Genomic DNA, 13,169 nt, shown 5'->3' on the forward strand with positions numbered 1-13,169 from the left:
CCTTATTATAACTAATAAAATGAGTTGGGTCACTCTAGAACCTGAAAGCACTTTGTTTTAAGTGTTAAAGTTCACAAGGATTGCATCCGAGTGTTAGTAGGGCAAAACTAGGGTGTTTGGGGTCCAAGGGTAAACTCCTTGGGAGTTTATGGTCTAAATGACCCTTACCGTAGGAGTTTACGGCAGTAAACTCAAGGGTTTACGGTCTAAACTCCATTTCTTGCAACTATGTGTTGTTTGGGGGTTTAACAAGTCCTTTGAAGCAATCTTGCTAAGTGGTTTAGCCTTTGGAATGGACTAGGGCCACAAAACACCCTCCTTGAGGTGTTTACGGCCTAAGGGTATTTTCCCTTGGGTTTACTAGCGTAAACCCTTATGGGAAGGGATATTGCCTTTGTTTCAAGTCCTTATCTCAACTAGGTAAACATCTAAGTTAGCTTTTAGGGCTAAGAAAGGAAAATGGCTCATTTAAACACCTTTTTGGGTGTTTACGGTTTTGGGATATCCTTAGACCGTAAACACCTATAAATGGTGGTGTTTGGTGTTTTTCAAAGCCTAAACACATCCATGGTAAGTTTAACTAAGTTAAGGTAAGTCTTAAACTTCAAACTAGGGCTAAACATGGGACTTAAGTCAATTTTGGGGGACTTTATGGTGTTTACGGCCCAAGCATCATCTTGGACCGTGAACACCTAAAGCATGGTGTTCTTGATCGATTTTCTTGGTGTTTATTTGATATACTAGTTTACAAGCACTCAAGGATGGAAGTACTTACTATAATGATGCTTGATTTGAGCTAAAAGGCCAAGAACACTTAGTGTGTGTTCTTGGTGTTTTGGAAAATCTAAACAAAATACATAAATGAATGGATGAATAGATGCAAAAACACTAGATTAAGTGTTTTACTAAGTTGAAATGGTTAGAACACTTACAAGATTGGAGTTTTGGAATTAAATGTTGGATGATAGTTGAGAGAGTTTTTGGAATTTACTCTTTTGACTATTTGGGGAGTAAACACAATGACTAGTTTCTTGGGGAGTAAACTCATACATAGGCATGAGTTTACTACTTTTGGGTGATACCTAAACCCAACACATAAAATTTTGGTCGATTGATTCTAATACGCGAAGTGTTTGCGGTTTTCAAAAATAAAAACCCGAGACGACACTTTCTTTTGATCGTTCGTTTAAAATAATATTAAAATAATCAAACGAACTTTATATTTCTTAAAAATAAGAAATAATGATATTAAATCACGATACGAAGGGGTTGACTTTTAAGGTTTGACCGAATGAAAATTTCGGGTTGTCACATCGTCCCCCTGTTAAGGGAATTTCGTCCCGAAATTAAAGTCTAAACAAATAAAGTAGTTACACATAACTAAGCAAAAAGATGAGGGTATTTCAGTTTCATCTGATCCTCATGCTCCCAAGTGTATTCTGGTCCTCGCTTGGCGTTCCAGCGGACCTTCACAATCGGGATACGGCTTTGCTTCATCTGCTTGACTTCTCGGTCCATAACCTCTACTGGTTCTTCCACGAAGTTGAGGCTCTCATTGATATCGATCTCGTCGAGTGGGATTACGAGGGTCTCGTCAGAAAAACACTTTTTCAAGTTAGACACGTGGAATGTAGAATGTACGTTACGAATTTCGTCGGGCATGTTGAGTTTGTAAGCCACGGGGCCGATCCTTGCGAGGATCTCGAAGGGTCCTATATATCTCGAATTAAGTTTCCCACGCTTACCGAAGCGTATCAAGCCCTTCCAGGGTGAGACTTTGAGAAGGAATCGGTCTCCCACCTGGAATTCCAAAGGTTTCCTTCGCTTATTAGCGTAGCTCTTCTGTCAGTCTCTAGAGGTTTTCAATCGTTCATGAATTTGAACGATCTTCTCTGTTGTTTCCCGAATGATCTCCGGACCCGTGAGAGTGCTTTCAGGAACTCGTCCCTTAGCTAACTGGGTATCACCCACCTCAGCCCAGCATAGAGGGGATCTACACTTTCGGCCATAGAGGGCCTCGAATGGTGCTGCCTTTATGCTCGTGTGATAACTGTTGTTGTAGGAAAATTCGACGAGGAGTAAATGGGTATCCCAAGCTTTTCCAAAGTCAATCACACAGGCACGCAACATATCTTCTAAGGTCTGGATTGTTCTCTCACTTTGTCCGTCGGTCTGTGGATGGTAGGCTATGCTCATGTCCAGCCTTGTTCCCAGGGAGTGTTGTAGCGATTGCCAGAATCTGGAGGTGAACCTACTATCTCTATCAGAGATAATGGATATAGGTACACCATGTAGTCGTACAATCTCCCTAATGTATGTTCTCGTAAGCTTCTCCATTTTGTCAGTTTCTTTGATAGGCAGGAAGTGTGCAGACTTGGTCAATCTATTGACGATGACCCATATGGTATCAAGTCCACCTGTTGTCTTGGGCAACTTGGTTATGAAATCCATAGTGATCCGCTCCCACTTCCATTCTGGAATCTCTGGTTGTTGTAGTAAACCGGAGGGCTTCTAGTATTCGACCTTGACCTTTGCGCAAGTAAGGCATTTACTTACGAAGGTAGCAATCTTTGCTTTCATATTAGTCCACCAATATAGCTTTTTAAGATCCAGATACATCTTATCCGAACCTGGGTGGACGGAATACCGAGTGTTGTGCGCCTCGGGCATGACCAATTCTCGGAAACCACTGTGTTTCGGGGTCCAGATCCGGTCCACGAAATATAGGGCTCCGCCACCCTTGGCTTCTAAATTCTTATCCATTCCTCTGAGGGATTCACTCGCAACATGTTCAGGTTTCATAGCTTCTAGCTGGGCTGCCTGAATTTGCGTAGACAAGTGTGAATGGATAGTCATTGTCAACGACTTGACTCTTCAACCAGAATATTCCTTCCGACTTAGGGCGTCCGCTACTACGTTGGCTTTACCCGGATGATAACGAATTTCACATTCGTAGTCACTGAGTAGCTCGACCCACCGTCGTTGTCTCACGTTGAGCTCTTTCTGATCGAATATGTGTTGTAAACTCTTGTCATCGGTAAAGATAGTGCTTTTCGTTCCGTACAAGTAATGTCTCCAGATCTTTAGAGGAAACACAACTGCTCCTAGTTCAAGATCATGGGTCGTGTAGTTAGCTTCGTGCGTTTTCAGCTGTCTCGAGGCGTAGGCGATGACCTTACCTCGCTGCATCAGAACACACCCGAGCCCTTGATTCGATGCATTGCAATAGACTACGAAGGCCACGCCCTTCTGGGTTAGGGTTGTAAGAGGTTTCGCAATTCGGGAGAAGTTCTGTATGAATCTGTGGTAGTAGCTAGGGAGGCCTAGAAATTGACGAATTTTTGTAGGCGTCCTCGGTGCTGACCAGTTCTCAATGGCCTTAATTTTGGATGGGTCCACGTGGATTCCCTCTTCGCTTACCACGTGTCCTAAGAATTCGACTCTTCGGATCCAAAATTCACACTTAGAGAACTTCGCATAGAGTTTCTCCGTTCGTAAAGTTCCTTGAACTTGTCGCAGGTGATCGCCATGCTCTTCCTTACTTCGGGAGTAGATCAGGATGTCGTCAATAAAAAAGATGACGAATTGATCCAAGTAAGGTCAACATACTCTATTCATCAGATCCATGAAAACTGCAGGCGCATTGGTCAATCCAAATGGCATCACCACGAACTCGTAGTGTCCGTAACGAGTTCGGAAGGCTGTCTTTGGAACATCCTCCTCTAGCACTCGTAACTGGTGATATCCAGATCTTAGATCAATTTTGGAAAAGTAGTTCGCCCCTTGCAGTTGGTCAAATAGATCATCTATGCGAGGCAGTGGGTAACAATTCTTGACCGTCAGTTTGTTGAGTTCTCTGTAGTCGATACACATACAGAATGATCCGTCTTTCTTCTTAAAAAACAAGACCGGTGCTCCCCAAGGTGAGAAACATCGTCTTATAAAGCCCTTGCTGAGCAGTTGGTTGAGTTGATCAGATAGTTCCTGCATCTCTGCTGGTGCTAATCGATAGGGCGACTTGGCTACTGGGGTAGCTCCTGGAACTAAGTCGATTCTGAACTCGACCTGTCGTTGCGGAGGTAATCCTGGTAGCTCTTCTGGGAAAATGTCGCGGAAGTCGCTCACTACTGGAATGTTCTTTAGTTCTTTCGTTTCGAGGCTCGTGTCGACGACGTGAGCAAGAAATGCATGGTATTCTTTACGCATATATTTCTGTGCTTGAATACTTGATATTATAGAAAGACTCGGTCCGGGTTTGTCGCCGTAGACGATAAGAGTTTCGTTAGACGGGAGGTTTAGACGGACTGCTTTCTCGTAGCACATGATGTCGGCGCGATGAAGACTTAACCAATCCATGCCGATGATAACGTCGAAGCTTTTTATTGAGACCGGCATAAGGTCGATTGGGAATGAATGGTTATCTAGAGTTAGGGTACAGCCTAAGTATATGCTATTCGTACTTTCAGTTTTTCCATTTGCCATTTCTACTGTGAATTGTTCCTTAAGTGTGTGCGGTTGTCGTTTAAGCATGCGAGCAAATTTATGGTTCACGAAGCTTCGCTCCGCACCACTATCGAATAGAATGCATGCATAGGAGTTATCGAGGAGGAACGTACCAGTCACCACCGTTAGGTCAGCAACTGCTTCTCCATGGCCTATTGCTAGTACGCTTCCTGCTCCGCCAACATTCTTTGCTTTGGGGAAGTCCCTTTTATAGTGGCCTGCTTCTCCACAGCCATAGCAGGTCGGGCTCGCGCCTGAGATAGGGACTTGAGTGATCGGTCTTTCTGGAGACCTACGGAAACGGACAGTGTGTCCTTTCTTGTCTCAGTTAGAACACTGCATTTCATGGAAGGGGCCGTTGTGGTGGAAGTTACATTTGTTGCACTTAGGCAAACTTCCAGCATTCTGCTTCACCGGAGCAGTAGCAGCAGTAGGGGTTATTGCGGCATGCACTGCCACAATTTTCTGCTTTTTGGCAGCCTTTGTTTGTTTTTCTCCTCCCAGAACTTCCTCTTAGTTTCAGCGGGTTGGGAGGGTTCCGGGATGGCTATGGTTGTTGTTGCTGTTGGGGATTTGACTCCATGGTCAATAAGTCGCTATGCCAGTCGTTTGGCACTGTCGAAGGAAGCAGGGTTGGATGATAGGACGTTCCTCTGATACGGAGGCACCAGCCCCCAGATGTACCTTTCGATCTTTTTCCCTTCAGTGGGAACCATATTGGGGCAGAGAGCCACCAGTTCACTGAACCTGGCGGTATAAGAGACTATGTTGGAGCCCTTCATGGTTAGGCTCCATAGTTCCTCCTCCAATTTCTGAATTTCACCCCTCGGGCAGTACTCCTCAATCATGGGGTCTTCCATCGTTTCCCAGCCCATGTCGTTGGCTACAACGAGGGTTAGAGCTTTAACGTGGCTGTTCCACCACGTCAGGGCTTTTGGTTCAAAGGTGCAGGCGGCATATTTAACCTTGCTCGCTGTAGGGCATGAACAAATTTCGAAGACCGATTTAGTCTTCTTGAACCATTGCGAGAGGGCAATGACTCCGCCGGTCCCATGAAAGGACTTCGGCTTACGGTTGGTGAAATCCTTATAGGAGCACTCTCTCGAGAGCACAGGGGTTTCAACCGAAATTGATTCAATAGGGGTTCCACCTCTGCTGGCATCAGTAGAGTGATACTGAGCCATGTCAGTTGCCACTGTTGCATCTATGGCAACATTCATGGCTGCAGTATCGATGACCGGAGGAGGAGGAGGCGGTGGTGGTCCAGGGTTATTCCGGGGAGATTTTGCGAGGAGGCATCTTTCAACTATAAGTTTATAAAGATAAGCAAAGTGGTAAGAATCAATTTGTAAGTGGGGTGAGAGTGACACATGGACTAAATAGCCACAGTCCAACAATTGAATGAGCATACGAATTGAGATCACAATAGGGAAGAATAGTAGGAAAACACAAGTGTACAAATTTTCCACAGGTTAGATAGCTGCCAATATTAATGGTATTACTGATGTAATAAGTTCAAGGAAAATCTACCTAACAGTAGGCCTTACATCATACCATACGGAAAAGTTTGACAGTTTCTAGATTCTTAGCTAGAGTACTGAAAGTTAGGAATATTTTACAGACAAGTGCTACTTACAGCACATATTCTAAAGGCTATTCCTTAATCAAAAGACAGAGATGTACTAGACATCTTTTAATGGCGATGGGAATTCCTCAGGCGAATCCTGAGGTCTGCCACTTGACGAATCACCTCTTGAAGGTGTCGCTCTTGAGCCATCCGACGGGCTCACAGTTCCATGACTTCAGCTCGGGTGGCAGCCAACTGTTGCTGTAGGGTTTCATTGGTTCTCTGGGTCCATTCCATGTCCTCTTCAAGACGGCGGATGCGGACTGTGTTGACACCAGAGTTGGCATCAATCTCCATGACCCGGTCGATGGCTGCTCGACCCTGCTCAACATTACGAGCTATTCTGCGGATAAAGACGGGCAGAGCTCGGTCAGCAGAACCACCTTCGCTGACATTGTAAAAGCTTCAGTCTCCAAAGTAAGGTAAGGGTTGACCCTGTTCGTCACTCCAGCGATTCAAGTTGTTTACCCACAAGGGAGTGGGACCTGGAAAAGCTGGTCGAGGGTTGTTGTTTGGGGCTTGACCTAATGGAGGTAGGTTGTTGACTTCGCGCTCAGAGTCCGATCCATCCGAGAAGCCTTCTGCTTGATGATCATCCAACGGGATTTGATGCTCAACATCGGACTTTGCTTCGAGCCATCCTGCGTTGCCTTCATTTGGAAAGTACGGGTCGCCATGATGGAATCCAACCATTTAATCTACGCGAGAAGAGAGGTATAAGAATGTAGTATATAAGTAGTTCGTAGTAGCACAAAATACTCCTATAGTATTTTAAGTTTAGGTTTTACTGATCTATTTGTGGTATTCTTGGTAAGTTTTTGGACTTGCTAACATATCACAACCATTCTAGGGCATATGCTAATCACTCCTCGGACCAGCATAGTTGATCAGGCTATGCCATTCCCAGGACTGACCATACATCCCCGAGCTTACCTGTGATATTTAACAATCGTAATACTTTTGTTCTTGTCATTGTGACATTGATTTGAGTATGAATGCAGACTAGTATACTTAATTAAATATTTTAGTATTTAAAGTATCGAATCTTGGTTAGAGTGTTTTAATCCCAAATGGGTTTATAGTTAGTATATCTTTTATGGGTTGATATACTTAATTCACTATAAACAATGCTCTGATACCAATCTGTCACACCCCAAAACGAAGAACAGCGGAAACGTTATGGGAAGGAGGACGTCATGTAAAGTATCACAACACAGTAAAAGTAAACAAGCATACAACATCATCCATTGCATTAAATATATAATTTTAATACAAGCGTGTTCAGTACCGTTATAGACACCAAAAATAATGTGAATCAAAATAATAAGATGAGTCTTGGATGCGCTCCATCTTCTCAAAAGATGGCCTCGGTACCTGTCTACTGATGTCCTGAGAATAAAAGTTATTTTGAAAGAGTTTATCGGCATTAAGCTGGTGAGTTCATAAGTATTTTAGTGTCGGTGTTTGTATCAAAACGTTTGAACATAGTTTTAATCAATAGTTTGTAAACATTGGTGATAAAAGTATGTGAATGTTTGTACGTGTTTGTAAAAGTTTGAATTTCTCAGAAAACCTATATTTTCTATTAAAAGTAGCCTTCTACCAAGGCGTAACTATTTTGTACGTTCGTTTATCGTAAAAGTGTGTAATTTTCCCGAGTGTAACTATCATTATCAAAATATAGTTTGTACATTATTGTTTAAGTGAAATGATCACAAAATGTATATAAAGGATAAATTATTTTAGTACTGTAGTATTGTAATATAAAAACTATTGGTGTACTAACTACCTTAAACCAGATTTGTATTAAGGTATCATGTGATTAATTGTACCATACTATCGACTAAGTAACAACGACAAATGAATGGTCGTAAAAAAAGAAATGACGTTTGGCACCCGCAGACCTGCAGGTCCGGCTGTAGCTAGCAACAAGGTGTAGGATAGTCAATCCAATATAGATCTATACGCAAACTCACGCTCTCCCTCCAAGAGACTCTGGCTACAACTCGGGCCATGACATTTAAGGCATGCTCCGATACAGTGGATCACAATATTGTCAATGTATATATGTATATGTAATGTATTGTTACTTGTTCTAGTATCGTTGTATATGTTCTCTTCCTAGTATAGTTGTATATGTTCTTTCTCTAGTATAGTTGTATATGTTCTCATAGTATTGTAATGTATATGTTCTCATAGTAATGTAATGTATATGTTCTCATAGTACTAAGTACTGACTCATGAATGAATGAACTGACTCATTGATCTAGTAATAGTATAAGTGTAATCCTACGTTATCCCGATGGTAACTTACTAATGATGTAACAGGTACGCATGAATATAGAAGTACTTTTATGTCTATATATGCAGATATGATATATAATTAATATTTAAACGACCCTCGGACGGCTACCCGACATCCCACCAGACCACATCCAAATCGATGAAAAGAAAATAGGGCGGACGGCCTTCCTAATCCTTTTAAACATTGCTTATATACCTATACATATATGGACATGCAATTTATAAGAAGTATAATAAATTTTAAATAAAAGTATTTGGTAAGAAAAGAGTTTGTAAAACAGTTTGATAAACAGTTTGACAGTGATAAAATCATTGGTTTTATAGTTATTAAGCACATGTGATTGATGTAATAACTATAGGTATTCAACTTGTATTCCCCCCATAAAAGCATTTAAAACATTTAAAAGTATTTCAATGGTTAATTTAAAGGGGTATGAACTCACTTGTGGTGAGTGGATTGGATTGAAGTGTCGGTTACGGTGCTAGGTGACAAATGAAGACTTGTACACACGCACAAGCCTAGTTATCATATAATGAGCATATGTATAACTCATTAGCCTTATTATAACTAATAAAATGAGTTGGGACACTCTAGAACCTGAAAACACTTTTTTTCAAGTGTTAAAGTTCACAAGGATTGCATCCGAGTGTTAGTAGGGGAAAACTAGGGTGTTTGGGGTCCAAGGGTAAACTCCTTGGGAGTTTACGGTCTAAATGACCCCTACCCTAGGAGTTTACGGTAGTAAACTCAAGGGTTTACGGTCTAAACTCCATTTCTTGAAACTATGTGTTGTTTGGGGGTTTAACAAGTCCTTTGAAGCAATCTTGCTAAGTGGTTTAGCCTTTGGAATGGACTAGGGCCACAAAACACCCTCCTTGAGGTGTTTACGACCTAAGGGTATTTTCCCTTGGGTTTACTACCGTAAACCCTTATGGGAAGGGATATTGCCTTTGTTTCAAGTCCTTATCACAACTAGGTAAACATCTAAGTTAGCTTTTAGGGATAAGAAAGGAAAATGGCTCATTTAAACACCTTTTTGGGTGTTTATGGTTTTGGGATATCCTTAGACCGTAAACACCTATAAATGGTGGTGTTTGGTGTTTTTCAAAGCCTAAACACATCCATGGGAAGTTTAACTAAGTTAAGGTAAGTCTTAAACTTCAAACTAGGGCTAAACATGGGACTTAAGTCAATTTTGGGGGACTTTATGGTGTTTACGGCCCAAGCATCATCTTGGACCGTGAACACCTAAAGCATGGTGTTGTTGACCGATTTTCTTGGTGTTTATTTGATATACTAGCTTACAAGCACTCAAGGATGGAAGTACTTACTATAATGATGCTTGATTTGAGCTAAAAGGCCAATAACACTTAGTGTGTGTTCTTGGTGTTTTGGAAAATCTAAACAAAATACATAAATGAATGGATGAATAGATGCACAAACACTAGATTAAGTGTTTTACTAAGTTGAAATGGTTAGAACACTTACAAGATTGGAGTTTTGGAATTAAATGTTGGATGATAGTTGAGAGAGTTTTTGGAGTTTACTCTTTTGACTATTTGGGGAGTAAACACAATGACTAGTTTCTTGGGGAGTAAACTCATACATAGGCATGAGTTTACTACTTTTGGGTGATTCATAAACCCAAAACATAAAAGTTTGGTCGGTTGATTCTAATACACGAAGTGTTTGCGGTTTTCAAAAATAAAAACCCGAGACGACACTTTCTTTTGCTCGTTCGTTTAAAAATAATATTAAAATAATCAAACGAACTTTATATTTCTTAAAAATAAGAAATAATGTTATTAAATCACGATACGAAGGGGTTGACTTTTAAGGTTTGACTGAATGAAAATTTCGGGTTGTCACAATGAGGTGGCTATTTGATGTGGAGGGATGTTTCTTCACTTGTTCATGCCCTGCTGACCAGAAGGTCAGGTGCGCTCTGAACCTTCTGAGGTCCGGAGCGAAAGACTGGTGGAGACTTGTTACATGATTGTATTCTACTGAGCAGAGGGCTGCGATATCTTGGGATCAGTTCGTGGAGATGTTTCGTATTTGCTACGTTCCACGGGTCGAGCGAGAGAGATTATGTAACAACCCAAATTTTTCAGAAAATTTTTAACTTTTAATTTGATAAATATCAACCATAAGGAGTAAAAAATCCCATTACATAGCCATATTATTTTAAAATTCAGAGTACAAAAACTAAATGTGAAAACAATAGAGAATGCACAACGCATCATCAAGTCGAGCCCTTGACTTATCAACAGAAGTACCTGAATCATTCAATAAAAGAATAAGCACAAGCTTAGTGAGTTTCCCAAAACACATAATTTATATAATCACATAATATCGTGCACACATATATATACAAAAAAGTTTTCCATGGACTCCCACCATGGTCTTCATTGGAATGCCATGGGCTATCCCCTTGGTCTTGCATCCCTGACCCATGGTCTCCTCCCATGGTCTTGCCAAATACCATGGGATCCTGCTATAGTCTGCACATAAGTCGACATATAAATCCAATAACATACAATTACATATTCTCATACATATCATTTATAATCAATAATGGGACGGCCTTGGTGCCTTCGACCCATGAGTGTGCTGAGAAGACTCACCTGAAATATTGAACGATAGCTGACTAGGTCCCAACTCTGAATATCAACTCTACTCAACCCCTAAACATAAACAATTCCTTAAATACAACTCAAAATGCCCTAAAATCCCTTAAAAGTCAAACTTGGTCAAAACCTACAGTCAAAGATCAAAGTCAACAGTCCAAGTTGACCGAACTCGCCGAGGTGTCCTTCAAGTCGTCAAGTGTCTCCATTAAATGCACAAATCAGGAAAATTCGCATCAACTCACCGATTTTACCTAATGAACTTGTCAAGTTAGCTAGGAATCCATCAACTTAATGCATTAAGTTGTTTCCATCAAATCTAGGAGCTTCAAATCTCAGATCTCCTTCAAAATGATTTCTAGAAGGGTAAAGTTTCCAACTTTACCCTTAGGAACCATCCAAGTTGAGTCAAACCCAAACCATAGACTCATTGGAGTGATGATTGACCCATTAATCCCTTAAAATCTCAAAACAAAGTCCCAATATGCAGATCTGGTCCCCTAGGGTTGAGAAATCACGTAAAGTTTCCAAATTTACGTCCATGCATGCTAAAAGGGAACCCTAGGACTCAAAATGGGTTTAATAAAGGACTTAATGCATAAGTGGGACCTAAGACCTAGTAAAGTTTGCAACTTTAATCCAAATGAGGCCATAACATGGCTAGATCTAACATGAAAAACCCTAGAATACTCAACTTCTTGGGCAACTTAACCTTGAGTCTAAAATCAAGATAAAACCCCAAAACAACAGATCCTAAAATGATAACAAAGCAAGGTATAAACTTTATACCTCCAAATGACTGAAAAGAGTTGGTAGATTCTGAATCTAGGTCTTCTCTCCAAGCTATGCACCTTCAACTTCAACTATCCTCCAAAAGTGTGCAAAATATCATCTCCAAAGGCCTTCCACAAGCTCACACACTGTCAAGGATGATGATACACTCTTTTAGGGTTTTCTAGACAGAGGAGGCTGGTAAAGAGGCCAACTAAGAGACTTAAGGCCTTTAAATAGGGTGCAACACCCTAAAAATTAGGGTTTCCTTCCCAGCGGGCCAACTCATCGAGTTGAGGCACCCAAACTCGTCAAATTGGTCCATCAATTCTCCTGACCAAAATCCACTCAAACTAAGCGTTACAAATCTCCCCCACTTGAATCAGACTTCATCCTCGAAGTCCACAGCCTCGAAAAACCCTGGGTAACGCTCCCTCATCTCCTTCTCGGGCTCCCACATCCATTATGAACCCTTCCGATATTGTCATTGCACATTTACTAACTTCACTCCTTTGTTTCGTATAGCTTTTGTTTTTCAGTCCAAAATTTGCAATGGGCTTCTCCACAAGCTTCCATCCACCTGAATATCATCCAAGGAAATGACTGCGGCCTCATGAGCAACACACTTCCATAGCTGAGACACGTGGAAGGTGTTGTGGATCTGACTATGTTCATCTAGTAAACCTAATCGATAAGCAACCTGGCCAACTCGACCAAAAATCCTGAACGGGCCAATGAATCGAGGCCCCAACTTGCCCCTCTTCTGAACCGAATGAAAATCTTCCATGGTGATACCTTCAACCAAACAAAATCTCCCACCTAAAACTCGAGATCCGAACGACACCGATCAACAAAACTTTTATGACGGCTCTGTGCGACTTGCAACCTGTCACCCACCTGCTAAATAAACTCAGTGGTCTTAACCACCACCTCATTGCTTCCAATAACTCGATGTCCAACCTCCCCCAACAAACTGTAGTCCTACACCTTCGTCCATACAACATCTCAAATGGGGGTCGATCGATATTGGCATGATAACTATTATTATAGGAGAACTCTACTAGAGGGAGGTAGGGATCCCAACTTCCCCCGAAATCCAATACACATGCCCGAAGCATACCCTCGAGCGTTTGGATCGTCCGTTCGCTCCGCTCATCCGTATAGGGGGTGGTAAGCAGTACTAAAATGCAATTAAGTACCCAACTCTTCATGAATCTATTGGATTAATGTCTAAGTCCATAACTGTATTTGATATGTACTTCACCCGGCCCGACATGGTCCATTTGGGTTGCACTTCACCGACACAATTTATATGGATAGTCTTTTGAGAATA

Source organism: Lactuca serriola, chromosome 3 (genome assembly GCF_051521515.1).
Source record: "Lactuca serriola cultivar US96UC23 chromosome 3, Lser_US96UC23_V15, whole genome shotgun sequence".
NCBI classification, from domain to species: Eukaryota; Viridiplantae; Streptophyta; class Magnoliopsida; order Asterales; family Asteraceae; genus Lactuca; species Lactuca serriola.